We start from the raw sequence: 24469 nt of genomic DNA on the forward strand, positions 1-24469 counted from the left end.
ACTGCAGAGGGCACAGATTCAATACGTGGTTGGGGAACTAAGATCCTCCAAAAACAAATTTAAAAAATTCTCCCTGAGCCCTGTAGTTTAGAGATTTTTATGGAGGCTTCATCATCACATAGGCACAATCCATTATTAATTCTATCTCCACCCTTCTCCCCTACCTGGAGGACGGTGGTGAAGCTGAAAGTTTCAAGTTTCTAATCATGGTGTGGTTTTTCTGGTGACCACTTCTAGCCAGAAGCCCACCCAAAGTCATCTCACTAGAACAAAAGACTCTCCAGCCAACCAGGAAATTAAAAGGGACTTAGGAACTCTCACCAGAAACTGGGGGGCAAAGCCTGTGTGTGTGTGTGTGTGTGTGTGTGTGTGTTCAGTCGTGTCCGACTCTTTGTGACCCCAGGGTCTGTAGCCCATCAAGCGCCTCTGTCCGTGAAATTTCCCAGGCCAGAATACTGGAGTGGGTTGCCATTTCCTTCTCCAGGGAAACTTCACCACTCAGGGAGCAAACCCGTGTCTCCTGAGGCTCCTGCATTGCAGGAGGATTCTTTACCGCTGAGTCACTAATATGTATTTTTTCCTATTATTTCACAAATATCATTTATATACCATGAAATTTACCCTTTTAAATGTTTAACTTTGGACTTCCTTGGTGGCCTATTGGTTAAGACTCTCTGTTTCCCTTGCAGGGTACACAGGCTCAATCCCCGGTTGGGGAACTTAGGAACTGTGTGCCACCCGGAGCAGCCAAAAATAAATAACTCAGTGAATTTTAGCACATTCACAAGTTATACAACTGTCACTCCATCCAATGGTAGAATAGTTTAATCACCAGAAAACAAAGCCTGTGACCTTTATAGTCACCCCCCCCACCTGCCCAGCCCCCGACAATCTGGACCCACCCTCTGTCTGTGGATCTGCCTGCTCTGGACGTTTTGCATCAGTGGGATCACTCTTTGTGTGTCCTCCTGTGTCTGCTTCTCTCACTGACTTTCTCTAGTTGGGGTGAGCGGGGGCTACTCTCTCGTTGTAGTGCTTGGGCTTCTCGTTGCAGTGGCGTCTCTTGTTGCGGAGCATGCGCTCTAGGGAGCATGGGCTTCAGTAGATGCAGCTCCCAGGCTCTAGAGCACAGGCTCAGTAGTTGTGGCGCATGGGCTTAGTTGCTCCTCGGCATGTGGGATCTTCCCGGACCAGGAATCAAACCCGTGTCCCTTGCATTGGCAGGCGACTTCTTTACTACTGAGCCACCAGGGAAGCCCCTATTGAGGTTTTTTTTGCTTTTTAAATGTTTGAATTGTAAGAGTTCTTTAGTCTTCTAGATAAAGCCCCTTTTCAGCTGTCTCCATGTAAACAGTTTCTCCTGCTTTGTGGGTTGTCTTTTCATGTTGTCAATGGCGTTCTTGGAAGCACCAAAGACTTTCATTCTGATAATGTGACATTTATCTAAATGATGTACATTCTTGGGAATTCCCTGGTGACCTAGTGGTTAGGACTCTGCGCTTTCACTGCCAAGGGCCAGGATTCAATCTCTGGTTGGGAAACTGAGATCCCACAAACCACAAAGCGCAGCCAAAAAAAATTCTTGTGCCTGTGTTTTGAGGGACAAGTATTCTCATTTCTCTTGGCTATACACGTGGGAACAGAATCAGTGGGTCACGGGATAAGTGATTGATAGATTTAGTCATTGATGCTAAACAATTTTCCAAAGCATTGTAAGGATTTACAATCACATGAGCGGTGGAAGAGAGCCCTGGTATTATCTATCCTTGCCAACACTTGGTTTTGTCAGCAATGTTTGTTCAGTTAATACATACACATAAGGTTATAGTTATGGTGTCTACGTGGCATGGAGGTGGTTTGCCCTGATCACTCAGAAGGTCAATGGCAGAGCACCAGCCATCTGGCTCACAGCCAGAAACACCTCTGCTTCTGCTGTTAATGTTCACACTGCTATATTTAAAATGGAAAACCAGGACTTCAATGGTGGCTCAGGGGTAAAGAATCCGCCTGCCAATGTAGGAGGTGCAGCTTCGATTCTTGGTCTGGGAAGATCCCACATGCCACAGAGCAGCTAAGCCCGTGCACCATAACTATTGAGCCACCCAGCCATGAGCCCACGTTCCACAATGAGAGAAGTCACCACAATGAGAAGCCCACATACTACAACAAAGAGTAGCTCTCATTCTCCAAAACTAGAGAAAAGCCCACGCAGCAATGAAGATCCAGCACAGCCAAAAATAAATAAAACAATTTTTTTTAATAATAAAAAAGTAAAATGGATAACCATCAAGGACCTAGTGTATACCACATGGAACTCTGCTCAATGCTATGTGGTAGCCTGGATGGGAGGGGAGTTTGGGGGAAAATGGATACATGTATATGTATGGCTCAGTCTCTTCTCTGTTCAGTTGAAACTATCATAACATTGTTAATCAGTGACACCCCAATACAAAATAAGTTTTATATATATATTTGGCTGCACCAGGTCTTAATTGCATCATGTGGAATCTAGTTCCCTGACCAGAGTTTGGGAGCATCTAGTTCCCTGCATTGGGAGCTCGAAGTCTAAGTCACTGGACCACCAGGAAAATCTCTGCTCCTGCCTTTGAAAGTTGGAGTCCCTAAGGTTGTGTCTGGTTCGTGTCTGGTGAGTGATTAGACACCTCCAAGCCCCAGAGACACCAGTTAGGCTGCTGGGAGCCCCTAGTGGCTGCGGAGGGGATCCCAGCAAAGAGCTCATCATCTTGCATCATCCATGGTACCCGTAACCACGGGCACCAGGCAGGTCTGCTGGGAGGACACAGACGGCGGGCAACTCCTGTCATGGCTGCGGTGTGAGTTGGGCTGCCAGGGAGGTGATTAAGGGGCCTCAAGGGGCCTGTGCACAGCCGAGGCTCCACCGGGAGCTCAGCGATGAGATCCTGAGCTTTGGTTTCACTAGTCATAACCTGGGGTTGTTGTATTCCCTGTTGGCCTCATCTCACGGGGAGAAGAAAAGACAGCGTTGACAGGAAATAAAAAAAAAAAAAAGAAGGAAGGGCAAAGGTGTTAATTATATTGACTTTAATAATGACAATAGAACTTCCCTGGTGGAAGCGTTGAGTCCACGCTTCCACTGCAGGGGGCCCAGGTTCGATCCCTGGTTGGGGAACTAAGATCCTACATGTTGAGCTGTCAAAAATAAAAACAAAGAGGTTAAGCTCAAGTTGGGATGAGGATACAAGGTCCTGTTTCCTTGGAAACTACCGAATGGAATGTTGTGTCTAGACATCCTTTACTTGAAGCTCTACATCTGGGCTGGAAATCCAGGCTGCTCCTCTGGTCAAAGTGACCTACAAGGGGTTCATACCCTCCAAGAAGGAGTCAGATGTTGCATTGTCACCAGTCGGACTCAAAATAGTGACAAGAGTCTATAATTTTAGAGAACAATGTGGTCCCGCCCTGTATTCTCATGTGATTTGTTGTTGTTCAGTGGCTAAGTCATGGCTGAGTCTTTGTGACCCCATGGACTGTAGGACACCAGGCTCTTCTGTCCATGCCATTCTCCAGGCAAGAATACTGGAGTGGTTTACCATTCCCTTCTCCAGGGAATCTTCCTGACCCAGGGACAGAACCAAGGTCTCCTGCATTGCAGGCGGATTCTCGACTATCTGAGCCACCAGGGAAAACCAGGAAAAAGTGTGGGGAAGAGTAGATTTATGTTGGAGAAACCTGATAAACACACCTTAGCCAGGTGATCAACACCAGCATCCACTGTGACAAGTCGTATAATGGCATGGATAACTGATACCATATGCTGAGAAGGGCCCTTCGTCTCTACGGTGTCCTCCTTCCTAAAAACTCATCACCCTGGTCTATTCATAAGAAAAACACCAGACAAGCCACCATTGAGGAATATTACAGAAAATTTCCAACAAGCATTCTGTAAAACTGTCAGAGTCATCAAAAACAAGAATTTCTGAGAAACTGTGTTAGCCAAGAGGTTCTTAAGAGGATGAATGGGGCAACTAACTGTCATGTGGTAACCTGGGTGGGAACCTGAGACAGAAAAAAGACACAGAATTGGAAAATCCACAGAGACAGAGAGTACAACCTAGAATAGTGTGTACCAGGGGCTGCGAGAGTGAATGGTTCATGAGGACAGAGTTGCAGTTTGGGAAATTGAGAAAGTTCTGGAAGGAGATGGTGAAGATGTTTTCACAACACTGTGAATGTATTGAGGACTACTGAATCACTTTAAATGGTTAAAATGATAAATTTTATATTATGTGTATTTTTTAAATTTTATTTAATTTAACTTTACAATATTGTATTGGTTTTGCCATATATCAAAATGAATCTGCCACAGGTATACATGTGTTCCCCATCCTGAACCCTCCTCCCTCCTCCCTCCCCATACCATCCCTCTGGGTTGTCCCAGTGCACCAGCCCCAAGCATCCAATATTGTGCACCAGCCCCTAGCATCCAGTATCATGTGTGTTTTACCACATTTTTTCAAAAAGCACATCTGGAAATGCCAGGAGTCCTATATGGTTGACCAGATGGTTTCTGGAAGGTGCCATAAGGTCAAAATATCAGAAGAGAATTTGCTTTTTTGTATTTTTCCCTTGTTTTTAATCAGCATGCTCAAACCAACTGGTATAATTTGAGGCCCAAATCTGGACACATTTTTTAAAAAATTATTTTTTGGCTGTACCATACAACATGCAGGATCTTAGTTCCTCAACCAGGGATTGAACCCATGCCCCCCACCGGGGAAGCACAGAGTCTTGACCACAAGGGAAGTCCCATACCTGGACACTCGAAAACTTTGTGTTAGTCTTTCAGTCATATCCAACTCTTTGTGACCCCACAGACTGTAACCCACCAGGCTCCGCTGTCTGTGGAATTCTCCAGGCAAGAATACTGGAGTAGGTAGCCATTCCTTTCTCCAGGGGATCTTACCCACCCAGGGATCAAACCCAGGTCTCCTGCATTGCAGGCAAAGTCTTTACCATCTGAGCCACTAGGGAAGATAATTCCTAAGAGATGTGTTAGTAAAAGGGAGTGTTTCCTTTAATCACAGACCTCCCCTATTGCACATCTGTCGGGAGTCTCTGGGTGTGAAAATATTGAGAAGTTCCAGGAACAACCTAAGCTCTTGGGCTGCCCTAGAACTCAAGGATGACCCCCAGCTTGAGACCAAGTAAGATGTTGGAAATAGGGAGACCTGGGTGTAGTTAGCAAGACATACTAGGAGCTAGAACCTCAGAAACCCAAACCCCTGGCCAAGAGAGATAAGCTGGGGGGGATACAGGAAACGGGGTGTTTCAGTACCATGGAGAGCTCTGAGCTACCCAGAGGGAGCCTAGAATCCATATTCTGCTGAAATGGGGAGAACGTAGCAGTGTAGACCAGGGGGCAGAGGAGATGCAATCTCAGACCCCAGGGACTTTGTGGTGGGTATAGCGTGCCCTGAAAGGGCTCCACCTTTTACTTAGTGAGAGATGGGGTTTCTGCTTTTCTAAACTCTGCATTCAGCCCTCCATTGCCTTCCTCCTGTCCACAGGCACTTGGGACCCTGCTCATCACAGCCCTGGTGACTGGCATGGAGTTAGACAGACCAGGCCAACCACAGACCAGCTCCTTGTGACTCAAGCCAGTCAATGGATCTATTACATAAAGGGGAACCCCTTCCAGGGCCCGAGAGTGGGCTCTTGTCTAACACGTGGAAATGAATTGTCCAAGGAGACAACACGTGCTGACAAAGCAAGAGATTTTATTGGGAAGTGGTGCCTGGGTGGAAAGCAGCAGGGTGAGGGAACCCAGGAGAATTGCTCTGCCATGTGGCTTGCAGTCTCGGGTTTTATGGTGATGGGATTAGTTGCTGGGTTGTCTTTGGCCAATCATTCTGACTCAGGGTCCTTCCAGGTGGCACGTGCATTGCTCAGCCATGATGGATGCCAGCGAGAAGGATTCTGGGAGATGGTCAGACCTGTGGCATCTTCTTTTGACCTTTCCCAAACTCTTCTGGGTTTTGGTGGCTTATTAGTTCTGTGTTCCTTACCAGGACCTCCTGTCATAAAATAACTCATGCAAATGGTTACTATGGTGCCTGGCCAGGGTGGGCAGTTTCAGTCAGTGTGTTTCCCCTACAGAACCATCAAGCTTCTGTTTTTGTTTTCTCATCTGCAAAATGAGATGTTTATAAAGTATGGTGGAGTAGGAAATGGCAACCCACTCCAGTATTCTTGCCTGGAAAATCCCATGGATAAAGGAGCCTGGCGGGCTCTAGTCCATGGGGTCGCAAAGAGTCGAACACGACTGAGCATGCACGCATGCATAAAGTATGTGTGCAGGTTAAAGGTCCTCCCCCTCAAAGATGCCCTCATCTTAGTCCCCAGAACATGTGAATATGTTAGGATAAAAAGGAACCAAGTGAACAACAAGGTCCTACTGTATATCACAGGGAACCATAGTCAATATCCTGTGATAAACCATAATGGAAAAGAACATGAAAAAGCATATATAGCATATATATATATATATATATATATATATATATATATGAGAAACAGACTCATGGACTTAGAGAATGAACTTATGACGAACTTATGGTAGCAGGGGGAAAAAATGGGGGGAAGAAATAATTAGAGTTTGGGATAGACAGGTACACACTGCTATATTTAGAATGGATAACCAACAAGGTCCTACTGTACAGCACCAGGGACTCTGCTCAATGTTATGAGGCAGCCTTCATGGGAGAGGAGTTTGCAGGGAGAATGGAAACATGTATATGCATGGCTGAGTCCTTTTGCTGTTCTCCTGAAACTACCACAACATTGTTAATTGGCTATACTCCAATATAAAATAAAAAGAATACATATATATGTATAACTGTGTCACTTTGCTGTACAGTAAAAATTAACACTTTGTAAATCAACTATACTTCAGTAAAATTTTTAAAAAAAGAATTTAGATTATAAGTATTAAGACCTCTTATTTTAAGATAACTCATGCAAGTGGTTATTATGATGCCTGGCCAGGACAGGTGGTTTCCATCAAAGTCTCCCCTAGCACACCCGGAGACTGTAAAGTAGGCCTTGAAGAGCTGGCAGTGCCGTCATTTCCCTTTGGGGGGAAATTTGGTGAATTCACTGAGATTTCCCGGAGCACCTGGTGACAAGAAGTCATCCTCAGTGTGCCAGTCTGTGCCAAGAAAAAAATATTGCATTTCTGGGTCTTGTCAGACCCCGATGGTAAAGACTGTCAGAGGAACTGTCTAGCTGAGTCCAGTCCAAATTGCTGGTTGACAGAACAAGTAACATATTAAAGGGTGGTTGTTCTAAGCCACTAAGTTTTTGCTTTTTAATATATTCATTTACTTGGCTGCACTGAGTCTTAGTTCTGGCATTCAGGATCTAGTTCCCTGACCAGGGATCGAACCCCGGGCCCCCTGCATTGGAATCACAGTCTCAGCCACTGGATCAACAGAGAAGTCCCTAAGCCACTAAGTTTTGAGGTGGTTTGTATGTAGCAACGGATAACTGGTGTGCATGGTCAAGACCAAGGTCAGTCAAGAAGGGGTGTATGTGTTGAGAACTCTAGTGGGAGACCCAGAAAACACTCATGGCACAGCATGAGGTATGCATGATCCTCTTGTTGGGATAGACTCAAATATTTGGGGACAGCAATCTGCTCTTACTTTCCAGGGACAGTGTGTGGTGTGTTTCCTGTAAGTCAGAAAGAGACCATTATACACAAGTACATTGTATGTACGTGTGTGTGTGTGTGTACAAATGATCTTCTACATACTCCTCAGCATCTGGACTTTTTCTTCTACTCTGTTGTGTCCATTCATCTCCACGAGGACATCTGTCTAAAGTTACATCTGCTGGATGACCTTCGACTTAGCACACAGACTTGTCATCATCCTCCCCTGCCGAGACAGATGTGTCCGTGCTCCCAGTCTTGCCAAGAATGAGTTCGCTGACTCCAGGACCAAGCAAGTGTCAGGAATGCAGCAAGAGCACGCTTGGAGGCTTCTATTAATAGATTGACTGCAAAGCTGGTATTATGATTGTGTTTGCTATTGCTGCTTTTCTTCTAACTGTGTTAAAATATACATAAATATGGTGGTGGCTGGTGACTCAGTGGTAAAGAATCAGCCTGGCATGCTGGAGACAAGGGTTCAATCCTTGGGTTGGGAAGATCCCCTGGAGAAGGGAATGGCAAACCACTCCAGTATTCCTGCCTGGTAAATCCCCTGGACAGAGGAGCCTGGAGGGCTACAGTCCATGGGGTTACAAAAAAACTGGACACGACTTAGTGACTAAAACAACAACAAATACACACAAAAAGGACACAGATTACCAAGTGACCAGTTTAATAAATTTATTTCTAAACAAACCAACTGAGGAACAGAATACCTTATCAGTCTTCCTCAAAGCTTTCAAGGTATCAAAATTCAGGAAAGTCTGAGAGACTGTCACATCCCAGAGGAGACTGGGAGAGAAAAAGGACTTACAGGGAAAACTAGGGAAATTCTAGCAAAGTCTGCTGCTGCTGCTGCTGCTGCTATGTCGCTTCTGGACTCTAGTTAATAAGAGACATTACTTTGCCAACAAAGGTCCATCTAGTTAAGGCTATGGTTTTTCCAGTGGTCATGTATGGATGTGAGAGTTGGACTGTGAAGAAAGCTGAGCACCAAAGAATTGATGCTTTTGAACCGTGGTGTTGGAGAAGACTCTTGAGTGTCCCTTGGACTGCAAGGAGATCCAACCAGTCCATTCTGAAGGAGACCAGCCCTGGGATTTCTTTGGAAGGAATGATGCTAAAGCTGAAAGTCCAGTACTTTGGGCACCTCATGTGAAGAGTTGGCTCATTGGAAAAGACTCTGATGCTGGAAGGGATTGGGGGCAGGAGGAGAAGGGGACATCAGAGGATGAGATGGCTGGATGGCATCACTGACTCAATGGACGTGAGTCTGAGTGAACTCCGGGAGTTGGTAATGGACAGGGAGGCCTGGCATGCTGCGATTCATGGGGTCACAAAGAGTCGGACTCGACAGAGCGACTGAACTGAACTGAACTGAATGTATCTATCTTGATTCTTCAGTTGGGACAAGCATATTGTACTAATGTAATGTGCTGGAAATAGGGGTCCAGGGCCACGCCGTACCTTCTGTACAGATCTTTTCAACACTTTTGTCAATCTAAGCTATTCTAAAATCAAGTGAGTACTAAACAGAGATAAGAATGTTACTTCCTCAATTTGAACATGCCTGAGTATATTTTCATGGTCACGTTTTTGCTTTCTGGGTGTGTCTTGCCATCAGTAGCTACTGAGAGCTGCCAGCCCTGGGAAGGTATGGGTGGTCTGCAGGTGGCTTGCCCTGGACCTGAAGACCACAGTTGTGGTGAGAAAGTCAGCAGCCTTGGGCAGCAATGAGAACCATGTGGGAGGAAGGGCTCAGTCACTTAGGAACTGAATCTATCAATAAAGCTATTTTTTTCTTTTCCATCATGGTTTGTCACAGGATATTGAATATAGTTCCCTGTGCTATACAGTAGGACTTTGTTGTTTATCCACCTTATATATTCTAGGAAGATCCATCTGTGTGTGCTCAGTCATATCTGGTTCCTTTGTAACCCCATGGACTGTAGGGCCTCCCAGGTGTCACTAGTGGTAAGAACCTGTCTGTCAATGCAGGAGACATAAGAGACATGGGTTTGATCACTGGATTGGGAAGATCCCCTGGTGAAGGGCATGGAAACCCACTCCAGTCAGTATTCTGATCCCAGGGACAGAGGAGCCTGGCTGTCTTTGGTTCATAGTGTCACAAACAGCTGGACACGATTGAAGTGACTTAGCACACACACACGTGGACTGTAGCCTGCTAGGCTCCTCTGCCCATGGAATTTTCCAGGCAAGAATACTAGAGTGGATTGCCATTTCCTTCTCCAGAGTATCTTCCCAACCCAGGGATCAAACCTATGTCTCCTGCTTTGGCAGGTGGATTCTTTACCACTAGCGCCAATACAATAGTTTGCTTCTGCGTATGTCAAGGCTGTATATTGTCACCCTGTTTATTTAACTTATATGCAGAGTACATCATGAGAAATGCTGGACTGGAAGAAACACAAGCTGGAATCAAGATTGCCAGAAGAAATATCAATAACCTCAGATATGCAGATGACACTACCCTTATGGCAGAAAGTGAAGAGGAACTCAAAAGCCTCTTGATGAAAGTGAAAGTGGAGAGTGAAAAAGTTGGCTTAAAGCACAACATTCAGAAAACGAAGATCATGGCATCCGGTCCCACCACTTCATGGGAAATAGATGGGGAAACAGTGGAAACAGTGTCAGACTTTATTTTTCTGGGCTCCAAAATCAATATAGATGGTGACTGCAGCCATGAAATTAAAAGACGCTTACTCCTGGAAGGAAAGTTATGACCAACCTAGATAGCATATTCAAAAGCAGAGACATTACTTTGCCAACAAAGGTCCGTCTAGTCATGGCTATGGTTTTTCCTGTGGTCAAGTATGGATGTGAGAGTTGGATTGTGAAGAAGGCTGAGCGCCGAAGAATTGATGCTTTTGAACTGTGGTGTTGGAGAAGACTCTTGAGAGTCCCTTGGACTGCAAGGAGATCCACCCAGTCCATTCTGAAGGAGATCAGCCCTGGGATTTCTTCGGAAGGAATGATGCTAAAGCTGAAACTCCAGTACTTTGGCCACCTGATGCGAAGAGTTGACTCATTGGAAAAGACTGTGATGCTGGGAGGGATTGGGGGCAGGAGGAGAAGGGGACGACAGAGGATGAGATGGCTGGATGGCATCACTGACTCGATGGACATGAGTGTGAGTGAACTCCGGGAGTTGGTGATGGACAGGGAGGCCTGGCGTGCTGCAATTCATGGGGTCACAAAGAGTCGGACACGACTGAGCGACTGATCTGATCTGATCTCTGAATCCCAAACTCCCAGCCCTTCCCTTCCCCAACCCTCTCCCCCTGGGCAACCACAAGTCCGTTCCCTATGTCTGTGAGTCTGGTTCTGTTTTGTAGATAAGTTCATTTGTGTCATATTTTAGATTCCCTATGTAAGTGGTATCATAATGTATCTGTCTTTCTCTTTCTGACTTACTTTGATTTTAGTATGACCATATCTGGTTCCATCCATGTTGCGGCAAATGGCATTATTTCATTCTTTTTGATAGCCAAGTAATAGTCCATTGTATAGCCATACCACATGTTCCTTATCCATACCTGTCAATGGACATTTAGGTTGCTTCCATGTCTTGCCTATTGTGAATAGTGTTACTATGATTATTAGTATTCTTTTCGAATTAAAGTTTTGTCTTCATATATGCCCAGGAATGGGGTTGCTGGATCATATGATAGCCCTCTCTGTTCTCTGTACTTCTTACATCAGCAAGCTTCACTCCAGTCCTTGCTCTCAATATCACCTCCAGAATATCCAATCTGCAAAAGAGACCTTGACAAGAGAGAGTGACTCAGGGAAAAGCTAACTGCACAAGGAAGTGATTGATGCCATCACCCCTGGGGCGTAGCGTGGGGAGTGGGCACACAGACTTGTGGTTTCATCCCCAGTGCTCATCTCGGATCTCCTGCCCGCCCTACGCGAGGTCACCTCAGTACACAGAGGTGACCTGGATACAGTCCCTCTCTGAGCAGGAATCTGGGGGCACCAGCAGCTCAGAATAATATTAGTGCAGGGTCTCCCCCATGATACTTCAACATTCAGGGCAGATCATCCTCTGTGGGGGGAGCCCTGGGCACTGTGGGGGGTCGAACATCATCCCTGGCCCCCACCTATTTGACTCCAGGAGCCCCTCCCCACTCCAGTTGTGACAACCACAGATTTTTCCCAGACATCATCAAAGAACTGGGTGGGGTGGGGACAGGATGGCCCTGGGTGAGAACAGGTGTGTTGAAGCTGCCAGCCTGGCTGGGGCAAAGCCTGCCCCTGTCCATCAGTGCCTGCATTTAGAACTGCCCTTTCTCTTCCCTTCCCACCTCCCTCTACCCTTCAGTGGTCTCTGAGACATCAGTCCCATATAAAAAACCACACCTTCTCAGTTGACTGTTTGCTTCCCTCTCTAGAACTAAAAGGAGATCCAACCAATCCATCATAAAGGAGATTAGTCCTGGGTTATCATTAGAAGGACTGATGTTGAAGCTGAAACTCCAGTACTTTGGCCACTTGATGCAAAGAGCTGACTCATTTGAAAAGACCCTGATGCTGGGAAAGATTGAGGGCAGGAGGAGAAGGGGACAACAGAGGATGAGATGGCTGGATGGCATTACCGACTCAATGGACGTGGGTTTGGATGGACTCCAGGAGTTGGTGATGGACAGGGAGGCTTGGCGTGCTGCGGTTCATGGGGGTGCAAAGAGTCAGACACGACTGAGCGACTGAACTGAACTGAACTAGAACTGAAACTGTCTACCTGAGATTGGGACTTGAATCCATGTAACAGGATTTGAACCCATGTGCCAGGGCTTGAGCCCAGCCAAAGCCCAATATGGAACTCAAACTCACCTGGCTGGGACTCAAACCCAGCCAAAACCCACAGTCTTCCAACCGAGATCACACACATGGTTTGAGGACCTAATGAAGCTCAGGTTCTTTATGTCTCATCGCAGAAAGAATTCAGTGAGAGAAAAAGTGATAGGTAAGAAGTGGATTTATTCAGAGAGAAACACACTCCACAGAGTGTGGGCTGTTCCAGAGGGCAAGTGCGGCCTCGCAAGGCACTGTGGTTAGCTTTTATGGGATGGGTGCTTTCACAGGTTAATGAGTGGGAGGATTATTTGAACAATTTGAGGGAAGATGTGAAGATTTCTACGAATTGGGCCACAGCCCACATTTTGGTCTTTGATGGTTGACCATCAAACTCATGGCACCTCTGGGTGTGTCATTTGGCTTGCTGAGGTGTTACAATGTGTAATGAAGATCAAGGTCTAATCCAAGTTGACTTATCTGCCATCTTGGACCCATTTGATTCTAATCAGTTTATACTGCGCCCTTGGGAAAGGTTGTGCCCTACCGCCCTCCCCTCATGTTTCAAAATGTGAACTTTTTTTAACTAATTAAACAATTTTTTTCACTTATTTATTTTTGGCTACACTGGATCTGTGTTGCTGCACACAGGCAGTCTCAGGTTGTGGCGAGCTGGGGCTACTCTTCATTGTGGTGTGAAGGCTTCTCATTGCAGTGGCTTCTCTTGTTGCCGAGCACGGGCTCTGGGAAGTGTGGGCTTCAGTATTTGTGGTGTATGGGCTTAGTTGCTCCATGGTGTGTGGGATCTTCCTGTCCAGGGATTGAACCCACATTACCTGCATTGGCGGGCAGATTCCTATCCACTGCGCCAGCAGAGAAGCCCCTAGAACGTGAGCTGTTTGAGAATGGGGGTCCTGTTACATTCCCAGCAACAGTCTGCTGTGTATTAGTGAGGTAGAAATTGCTAGGCAGTAAGTGTAGGACTCTGAGACCTAGGTCTTGTTTTCAGTAAACATCTCACTCCATTCAGTTCAGTTCAGTTCAGTCACTCAGTCTTGTCGGACGCTTTGCAACCCCATGAATTGCAGGACGCCAGGCCTCCCTGTCCATCACCAAATCCTGGAGTTCACTCAAACTAATGTCCATTGAGTCGGTGATGCCATCCAGCCATCTCATCCTCTGTCATCCCCTTCTCCTCCTGCCCCCAATCCCTCCCAGCATCACAGTCTTTTCCAATGAGTCAACTCTTCGCATGAGGTGGCCAAAGTACTGGAGTTTCAGCTTTAGCATCATTCCTTCCAAACAACACCCAGGACTTATCTCCTTTAGAATGGACTGGTTGGATTTCCTTGCAGTCCAAGGGACTCTCTCAAGAGTCTTCTCCAACACCACAGTTCAAAAGCATCAGTTCTTCGGTGCTCAGCCTTCTTCACAGTCCAACTCTCACATCCATACATGACCACTGGGAAAACCATAGCCTTGACCAGACGGACCTTTGTTGGCAAACTAATGTCTCTGCTTTTCAATATGCTATCTAGGTTGGTCATCACTTTCCTTCCAAGGAGTAAGCGTCTTTTAATTTCATGGCTTCGGTCACCATCTGCAGTGATTTTGGAGCCCCCCAAAATAAAGTCTGCCACTGTTTCCTCTGTTTCCCCATCTATTTCCCATGAAGTGATGGGACCGAATGCCATGATCTTCGTTTTCTGAATGTTGAGCTTTAAGACAACTTTCTCACTCTCCTCTTTCACCTTCATCAAGAGGCTTTTTGGTTCCTCTTCACTTTCTGCCATAAGGGTGGTGTCATCTGCATATCTGAGGTTATTGATATTTCTCCTGGCAATCTTGATTCCAGCTTGTGCTTCTTCCAGCCCAGCGTTTCTCATGATGTACTCTGCATATAAGTTAAATAAGCAGGGCGACAATATACAGCCTTGACGTACTCCTTTTCCTTTTTGGAACCAGTCTGTTGTTCCATGTCCAGTTCTAACTGTTGCTTCCTGACCTGCATACAGATTTCTCAAGAGGCAGGTCAGGTGGTCTGGTATTCCCATCTCTTGGAGAATTTTCCACAGTTTATTGTGATCCACACAGTCAAAGGCTTTGGCATAGTCAATAAAGCAGAAATAGATGTTTTTCTGGAACTCTCTTGCTTTTTCCATGATCCAGTAGATGTTAGCAATTTAATCTCTGGTTCCTCTGCCTTTTCTAAAACCAGCTTGAACATCAGGAAGTTCACAGTTCACATATTGCTGAAGCCTGGTTTGGAGAATTTTGAGCATTACTTTACTAGCATGTGAGACAAGTGCAATTGTGTGGTAGTTTGAGCATTTTTTGGCATTGCCTTTCTTTGGGATTGGAATGAAAACTGACCTTTTCCAGTCCTGTGGCCACTGCTGAGTTTTCCAAATTTGCTGGCATATTGAGTGCAGCACTTTCACAGCATCATCTTTCAGGATTTCAAATAGCTCCACTGGAATTCTATCACATCCACTAGCTTTGTTCGTAGTGATGCTTTCTAAGGCCCACTTGACTTCACATTCCAGGATGTCTGGCTCTAGGTCAGTGATCACACCATCGTGATTATCTGGGTCGTGAAGATCTTTTTTGTACAGTTCTTCTGTGTGTTCTTGCCATCTCTTCTTAATATCTTCTGCTTCTGTTAGGTCCATACTATTTCTGTCCTTTATTGAGCCCATCTTTGCATGAAATGTTCCCTTGGTATCTCTAATTTTCTTGAAGACTATCTCTAGTCTTTCCCATTCTGTTGTTTTCCTCTATTTCTTTGCATTGATTGCTGAGGAAGGCTTTCTTATCTCTCCTTGTTATTCTTTGGAATTCTGCATTCAGATGTTTATATCTTTCCTTTTCTCCTTTGCTTTTCACTTCTCTTCTTTTGACAGCTATTTGTAAGGCCTCCCCAGACAGCCATTTTGCTTTTTTGCATTTCTTTTCCATTGGGATGGTCTTGATCCCTGTCTCCTGTACAATGTCACAAACCTCCATCCATAGTTCATCAGGCACTCTATCTATCAGATCTAGTCCCTTAAATCTATTTCTCACTTCCACTGTATAATCATAAGGGATTTGATTTAGGTCATACTTAAATGACCACTAGAATGGTCTAGTGGTTTTCCCTACTTTCTTCCATTTAAGTCTGAATTTGGTAATAAGGAGTTCATGATATGGGCCACAGTCAGCTCCCGGTCTTGTTTTTGCTGACTGTATAGAGCTTCTCCATCTTTGGCTGCAAAGAATATAATCAATCTGATTTCAGTGTTGACTATCTGGTGATGTCCATGTGTAGAGTCTTCTCTTGTGTTGTTGGAAAAGGGTGTTTGCTATGAGAAGTGCATTCTCTTGGCAAAACTCTCTTAGCCTTTGCCCTGCTTCATTCCATATTCCAAGGCCAAATTTGCCTGTTACTCCAGGTGTTTCTTGACTTCCTACTTTTGCATTCCAGTCCCCTAGAATGAAAAGGACATCTTTTTTGGGTGTTAGTTCTAAAAGGTCTTGTAGGTCTTCATAGAACCGTTCAACTTCAGCTTCTTCAGCGTTACTGGTTGGGGCATAGACTTGGATTACTGTGATATTGAATGGTTTGCCTTGGAAACGAACAGAGATCATTCTGTCATTTTTGAGATTGCATCCAAGTACTGCATTTCAGACTCTTGTTGACCATGATGGCTACTTCATTTCTTCTAAGGGATTCCTGCCCGCAGTAGTAGATATAATGGTCATTTGAGTTAAATTCACCCATTCCAGTCCATTTTAGTTCGCTGATTCCTAGAATGTCGACGTTCACTCTTGCCATTTCCTGTTTGACCACTTCCAATTTGCCTTGATTCATGGTTCATGTATTGGAGAAGGAAATGGCAATCCACTCCACTATTCTTGCCTGGAGAATCCCAGAGATGGGGGAGCGTGGTGCGCTGCCGTCTATGGGGTTACACAGAGTCGGACACAACTGAAGCGACTTAGCAGCAGCAGCAGCAGCAGCATGGACCTAACATTCCAGGTTCCTATGCAATATTGCTCTTTACAGCATCGGACCTTGCTTCTATCACCAGTCACATCCACAACTGGGTATTGTTTTTGGTTTGGCTCCATCCCTTCATTCTTTCTGGAGTTATTTCTCCACTGATCTCCAGTAGCATATTGGGCACCTACTGACCTGGGGAGTTCCTCTTTCAGTATCCTATCATTTTGGCTTTTCATACTGTTCATGGGGTTCTCAAGTCAAGAATACTGAAGTGGTTTGCCATTCCTTTCTCCAGTGGACCACATTCTGTTAGATCTTTCCACCATGACCCGCCCATCTTGGGTGGCCCCACACGGCATGGCTTAGTTTCATTGAGCTAGACAAGGCTGTGGTCCGTGTGATTAGATTGACTAGTTTTCTGTGATTATGGTTTCAGCATGTCTGCCCTCTAATGCCTCTCACAACACCTACCATCTTATTTGGGTTTCTCTTACCTTGGACGTGGGGTATCTCCTCATGTCTGCCCCTCCTGACCTTGAACGTGGAGTAGCTCCTCTTGGTGCTCCTGTGCCCGTGCAGCCACCGCTCCTTGGACGTGGGGTTGCTCCTCTAGCCCGCCGCCCCTGACCTCAGGCTTGGGGTAGCTCCTCCCAGCTGCTGGGAGCTCCTCATTCCATTTGCCTAAAGCTATACCCTTTGTCCCAAATTCCTGAAATGTGTCCTTGGTCTGATAAACTATCATCACTCAGATCCAGAAAAGGCCAGTAATTAATGTCTGTCCCATATGCCTGAGGGAAAAACAACTGGTGATCATTAATCTTAATCCCATACACTGGTCCATTGTAAAATAGCCAGAGGGCATGAAAAAGGGTGGTGACTTAATCCAAGGATCAAGAGGAACCATAAAGATGTTAAATTAAACAATGTGACCTTTCAACTGATTGGTTAGAAGTGATGTATTTTAAGGACAGGAGTCAATTAAAAATGTACAGATTAATACTGGTAAACATATAAAACTGCTATAATCTTCCTCTTCTGGGGGACTCTTAACCACCTCTCAGTGTTTATGCTGAGGTCTTTGAACTTTCTTTCTCTTTAATGAATCCTATATATGACTGAGCGACTGAACTGAACTGATTCACTTGCTACCTTGAGTGTTTCCATGTCTGTGAAACTCATTCTTCACCTCCATGAACAAGAACTTGGATTCCTGTTTCATTAGGTACTTGGTAAATAATTGCCAAATAAAGGAGTTGAAAACAAGGATGAATGGATGAATAAATGAAGATTACCATATAGGAAGAGGAGGGTTCCCTTTCTGGCTCTCAGGGGTTGGGGGATCAAGTAAGAGGTCTGTCCTCAATAGGCTGATTAGCCCCCTCCAGGGTCCCTGGGACTGCGGGTTTTCCCAGAATTCCAGCACTAAAACTTGGGCGGTCCGGGGCAAACTCAGGGTGGGGGATTGCCCACCCAACCAAACCATGATAACAATTCCAACTGCAATATTTGGAAGGACTGATGCTGAAGCTGAAGCTCTAATACTCTGGGCACCTGATGCAGAGCTGATTCTTTGGAAAAGTCCCTGATGCTGGGAAAAGTTGAGGGCAAGAGGAGAAGGGGATGACACAGCATGAGATTGTTAGGGGAAGCACACTGAAACAACTTACCCTGGCCAGGCACCATAGTAACCATTTGCAAGAGTTGTTTTATGACAGGACATCCCGATAAGCCACCACCAACCAAAGAGTCCGGGAAAGGTCAAAAAGAGACACCGCGTGTCCATCCACTTCCCAGAATCCCTCTCACTAGCATCCATCTTGGCTGAGTGATGCGTGTGCCACCAGGAAAGACTCTGAATTAGAATGATTGGCCAAAGACCACCTGGAAACTAATCCCATCACCATAAAACATGACATTGGACATTGTGAGCCTGCAAAGCAGTTCTCCTGGGTTCCCTTACCCTACTGCTCTCCACCCGGGTGCCTTTTCCCAATAAAATCTCTTGCTTTGTCAGCATATGTGTCTCCTAAGACAATTCATTTCCGAGTGTTAGACAAGAGCCCAGTTTCGGGCCCTGGAAGGGGTCCCCCTTCCTCCAACAAATGGCGACTCTGGCGGGACTCTTCTTCACTAAGACTGACATCCTGACCACTTGGGGTACTCAGGGGCCAGCTTGCCTGGCAATGGACCAGACCCAGCGCCCGCAACTGGGACCCTTTTGTCCCTGGTCTCCTCCTGACGCGGACAACTGGCCAGAGTGCCCCGACTGGGTAAGGAACAAGAGACTTTATTGACCTCTCTCCCCTTTCCTCTCTCTTTCCTCTTCTTAACCCTTCTTATCCTTCCCCATTTTTCTAGTCCCCCGGTCCTGGATGCAGGAATCTGGTTGAAGGGCCCTCAGCCTGAGCTGAGGATTGGAGACTGATCACCTTCTCTTGGCAGAGAACTCGAATTCTGGTTCTGGTCTGGTCTGATTTCTGGTAGGGCCAAGTTCCAGTCCTCCCTTCTCTGGAGGCCCAGGGTAAAGTCCCATAATGCCTGGGTATCTGCAGGTGGCAGGAGACGTTTGTAAGGCCACCACTTTTGCCCCCTTCTCCCGCCTCCTCCCCCTTCTTCTTTCAACCTGGCTTCCTTTCCTCCCTTTAAAACTTTGAAGCTGTTAGTACTTGGATCTGAAGTTCTGTGTCTCTAAAGGAGGTTTTCTGAGAGACTGTATTCTTGTATTTAAGGGAGTGTCTGATGAGGACTGCCAGGTTTATATGTGTGTTTTAACTCTGTGTTCTGTGTTGTGATTTTTGATGGCCATTTTGCTTTGTCTGGCCACCATTTGGTTTAGACCTGCCGCCATTTTGTTAGAACTTGATTTTCTTTCCCTGTGCCTTGAGACCAGGGCTCTCAGGAACACTTATCTAGACCATCTCTAACTCCTGAGACTGAGGGAAAAGGGGAAAAAGACTTTAAAATTTTATTTATTTCAACTGTTTTTTTATAAACTAGTAAATTTTATATTGTAATATCTAATTCATGACTAAACTTAGAAAATGAAGCCTAGATCTCGCACTGTGTCTGTCTAAATATTTCTTGGTATGTCTTTGTCTGTGGGTAATATTTTTGAGGTTAATTTGTAAATGAGCTTTATTTATTTGGCTTAAAAAAAGGTAAGCACTTACAAATCAAATACTTTTAAATTAAACAATAATTTCCAGGTTCATGTGAACTGGGAAATATTCAGTATTAAATACCTGATATTAATGTTTGTTTGTTGACCTATCTAATATAGACATGTCTTAGAGTAATTAACATTAAGTAGAATATTTTCATTGTACCTAGGTTTAATATAAGTTAAATATTATATCTGTTATAAGTTTGTCAACAAGGAAATTACCTCGAGTGAAGAAACTTCTAAAAAAAGTAAATGAGATAGGAGCTTTTATATAAACTCTATTAAGAATAATTATTCTTTAGAAATATCTGTCTAAAATAGTCTCTCCAGATTGGCGTAACTTAAATTTCTAAGGGTTGTGCTAAGTGTGCTAAGTGTTGGAAGTCTGTTGAATAGTTAGGTCATTTCCAAATAAAATAAGATTTTGAAACATTTACTACTAAACACTAATTTCCTTTTACAGAGAAACTAAAGAGATTTGGGACTATAAATGAATAATGTTTGGTGCCATCCTAAAATGTTCTAAGAAAGCAGGGGTTTTAGAAATTATCACTGGTATTTATGCTCACCAATCTATAAAATGTTAATATAAAAGTTATTCTTGGTTGTGAAAGGAAAGTAGGAAGTGTGTTTTCAGTTAAAAAAAAACGGTATGAAAAATACTAAAAAGAATTATGCATGATCAGGATTTTCTAAAATTGGATTACGATTAGTTAGATAAATTGATTTTGTTAGGAATGACACAGCCATAAGAAAACTGGTTAGAGTCAACTAGGTCCAAGATGGCAGAGCTGACTTTCACTAGACCTTGAGCCTTGGTATTTACGCCCATTGTGATGTATCAATAAGCTAAATGATACACCCATCAACATTGACTAAATCTGACCAAATGTTCTAAATGTTTTTAATTGATCTTTTTGATAAAACTTACTGAATCAAATTCTTTCAAAGCTCCTTTGACCTCTAGCCAACTTTGGGGTGCTTCAGAGGGTCCCTGAAACATCCCAAAGAAAGATATTAAACTGTGTTTATTTGGTTGGTTAAATTACATGAAAAAGATTATCAAATGAGTAATAAGTCCATCATGTTATAATGTATGGTAAAAGTACTAATACAGATATCCTAGAAATTATATGGAGTTCTTAACATTCTGATATGTCCTGGTATTCTAATGGAAAACCTGATGACTTCACAAAAGTTAACAGAAGGACTGAATGAACCAGCGAATATGCTTATAACTTTTATGGTTTCTATCCGAAAAATTATGGGTTTGAATCTTATGTTTTCAGGGAGTAGGGAAAACCTTACTCTCAAACTAATTATGAGAATACTTTGGTAAAATTAAATGTTATAAACAAAACAATTATATTTTCTCTCTATCTGATTCCTCCAAAAGTTGGAAATACTTAGGTTTCCAGTAAGTTTATCAAATGAGTTAGGAAGGTTATCTCATGGGTTCAAAAATCTCAAGAAATTTTTGAGACCTTAAATATGGAAGAATTCACCTAGATTTATTAGGCAAAATCTGTGATAAGCCTTTGGTGTGAGTTTCCCAGCCCTGTTTTTTTTTTAAAGTTCAGTCTGAGACTCTATAAATGTTTCAGCAATAAAAAGTCTATAATCAATTATGGTTATATAAATCATCAGACCAAAATTAGTGAGAACAGACCTATTTTGCAAACAAACTAGCCTTAATTTGATTACATGATAAAAATGAGGGTAACTTTAGGGAGAAAAAGATATTTCAAAAAATGTTAAATCCCAGTTTGTTAATGGAGGTCTGCATCTATTCAGACTCATCTCTTAGATAGGTCTTTGTTGTTATGTGATATTAATGTAAAATTTAATTGAATTCTTAAAGAACACCCTAAGTTTGTTTCTGAAGCTCATCTCAGTAATCTATCTTTGGATGAAGATCAGATGCCTCATGACCCACAACCAGGACTAGAAAAGGACATAATTTAAGGGACTGTCTCCAACCTGGATGGAAGGACTTTTTTATCAGGAGAAACTACACTACACCTGGATGAGAAGATGACGACATCAGAGGTAGACAGCTTCCCCAAGATGCTGGACCTGATTCATATGAACATTTATGTTTTCTTGACGTCTTAGACCTTTGCATATAAATCAAATGCTTTTCTATCATATGCCTGATTCTATGCTAGTGTTAGAGATCAATTCAGTTGTTGGGTTTGTGGCCAATTACCTGTGTCTAGTTCTGGGTTACCTTGGTAAATTTCTCTACTACAGGACTCTAACTGGTTGGCCCTGAGAAAATTTACTTAAAAAAAAAAATTATAGGCATATTCAGGTCACTGTGATATTACTAGATGGGATCCCCTCACCGGGCCAATTAATAATGCCTGCTCTGACTCTGGCCATAAATTTGCACTTTTTTCTATTACTCAAGCTCAGTCAGAGCAACAAGAAAAGTTTCAGCAAAGGAGGGAAAAATCTCCCAGAATTATGGGATGGATTTATATAGATAACACCAGGCTATGGTAATTTAGGTTTAAAGTCTCCTCTGTGTTGGAAACAATTAAACCATACTAAGGATAATCAGTCTAGTAACACTAGAAAACTGGGCTATGTGCCTTATAGATGGTGGTGCCAATATATAATTTCCCTGGAAGATAAAGATTCTACAGAGCTGACTAAGTCAGATGACCTGAGATACATCTGAGATGACTGGGCTATATCTAATGGAAGCTCTTAACTTAAGTCTTACTTGTGACTTTACTAATACTGCTGGCTATGTTATTTGTATTTCACTGTTATACAAAATTGCTGTTTCTTACACTGTCAAATGTGTGTCTGAGGCCTCTAATAGAATAATATATAGTCCCATATGAGATCGATGATGGTAACAGTGTAACTCTAGATATGGGAAGAAGCAACAAGAGGGAATATTTTCCTGGACCAAGAGGCTAGTAAGACAGGTGGTCCAGAGAATTTTGGATACTGTTTTATGGCCTAGTCCAGTAACAGCACACTGAGTGGCTTGTCAACAAAATCTTTGCCAAACCTGAGAATGGACATTCTCAGCACCATGGGATAAAATGGTCATGAAATGCCCCCCTCAAAATTATGGTCAAGTTTATGAGCAAAAAGGGGCTCTGCCAACTGAAGACTGACACTTGCCATCTACATCTACAAAGATTAAATCATGGCCGCTGAACTGCTGACTTTCAACACCCCTGAAAGGAGTTCAGGGTGAAAGTCAGGAATGAGGCACTCTGTGCTCTGGGAAAAACTGGCAGAACAGGCCTTCAGATAGATCTTTTCAGGAGAAGATTTTATGAGTCCCAATTCTTGCATCGTCTCATATCTAGAGAAACACTGACGTCATTAACAGTGAAATCTGCTTTGGCTATTAAGGAAAAGTTTACAATTAAAAGTCAAAATAGAGTAGCTATGGTTCAGATATCCTGGGAAATAACTAGGTGATGCTATGGGTGTACTTTCAGATTAGACCTTGTATTGCTAAACACTTGAGTTTTCTGAGTCGTGTCAGGCTTAGATGCCACCATTCTCAAAACAATGTCTGCTGGAAGCTAGTAACCTTACTTTTTATAAAACTAGGCAACTGGCTACCTGGCTACAAGTCTCCCTGAAGTACCAGGTCCAGACTGGGTTTCAGGCCTATTCTTCTAAAAAGAAATGAGATTTATTTTGTCTACTAAATTCCAGTTATCACTCCTCCAACTACTTCTAATTGGGTCTGTTACACCAAAATGGCAGACCAAGGGATTGAGATTTTAATCATACAAGACTCAGATCTAGAACTTGGAACTCAGGAATACTTCCAATTCAGTGTCTCTTCTCCAAGCTGAGGCAGTCTATGCTCCATTTTGACAGGACATTATCACAGTCATAGTTGCCTAGTTCCCTAAATTAAAACTGAGTAGAACTCTGTGGGGCTCTGGAGTAGAGATCAGTTCTGCATTCTCCATTTCTTGTCTGTAGGATATAGGCTTCATTCAGCCTCCTTGACCTTCACTGAGTTCCAAACGGTGGATTCAAACAATTGCTAATCAGGGAAGGGAGGGGATACAGAAACAGGAGAAACAATCAAAGGTTGGTAGAGCCTCCAGACAGAGTCCTGGTTCCTACTCAAAGAAATATGCATAACAATGTCTTTGAGCCCCCACCTAGGTGGAGGATGGTATCTTCAGACAGAACTCAAGATTCCTGGAGCACAGCTCTGTTGCCTCACCACCAACAAATCAAAAAGGGTCACAAACCCTGCAACCCTCACCCCAAATGTTGCCTTCTGTTTCCAGGACCAGGGATGACCATCCTGTTAGGTCTCCTGTTTGGCCCTTGTCTATTTCATCTCTGAGAGGGGCCAACAGTTTCAAATAAATTGCTGTTCCTATAAGGGTAGAAGCTGGTTTCAGATGTGGAACACTCCAACTTAGATCAGGTAGAGAGAGACTTCTGCTCTGATAGGCGGGCCTACGTCCATGCACAGCAGGAAGATTTTACAGAAGAAAGAGACCTCCGCCCCAATTCCCAAGAAGTATCTTGAGTATGAAGTCTCTCAGTGGGGAGTTGTTAGGGGAAGCACACTGATTGAAACCGCCCACCCTGGCCAGGCACCATAGTAACCATTTGCATGAGTTGTTTTATGACAGGAGATCCTGATAAGGAATACGGAACTAATAAGCCACCACCAACCGGAAGAGTTCAGGCAAGTTTGAAAGGAGACACCGCATGTCCGTCCACTTCCCAGAATCCCTCTCGCTAGCATCCATCTTGGCTGAGCTATGCGTGCGCCACCAGGAAAGACTCTGAATTAGAATGATTGGCC

At 44.0% G+C, this 24469-nt stretch overlaps 2 long non-coding RNA genes across 3 annotated transcripts; one reads left to right on the forward strand and one right to left on the reverse strand.

Moving 5' to 3' along the window:
• Nucleotides 1–5742: 5742 nt before the first annotated feature.
• LOC129628230 (uncharacterized) lies at nucleotides 5743–17511 on the reverse strand. Its single transcript, XR_008702747.1, has 2 exons — nucleotides 16985–17511; nucleotides 5743–6056 (listed from the first exon to the last, which is right to left on the reverse strand). It is a non-coding gene; the product is annotated as an uncharacterized LOC129628230 (long non-coding RNA).
• LOC129628219 (uncharacterized) lies at nucleotides 17505–24469 on the forward strand. 2 transcript variants are annotated; one of them, XR_008702746.1, is made up of 3 exons: nucleotides 17505–18760; nucleotides 21515–21702; nucleotides 24294–24469. It is a non-coding gene; the product is annotated as an uncharacterized LOC129628219 (long non-coding RNA). The 2 variants fall into 2 exon arrangements; XR_008702745.1 differs by lacking the exon at nucleotides 24294–24469 and having other exon boundaries at nucleotides 21515–21801.

Source organism: Bubalus kerabau, chromosome 1 (assembly GCF_029407905.1).
Source record: "Bubalus kerabau isolate K-KA32 ecotype Philippines breed swamp buffalo chromosome 1, PCC_UOA_SB_1v2, whole genome shotgun sequence".
NCBI classification, from domain to species: Eukaryota; Metazoa; Chordata; class Mammalia; order Artiodactyla; family Bovidae; genus Bubalus; species Bubalus kerabau.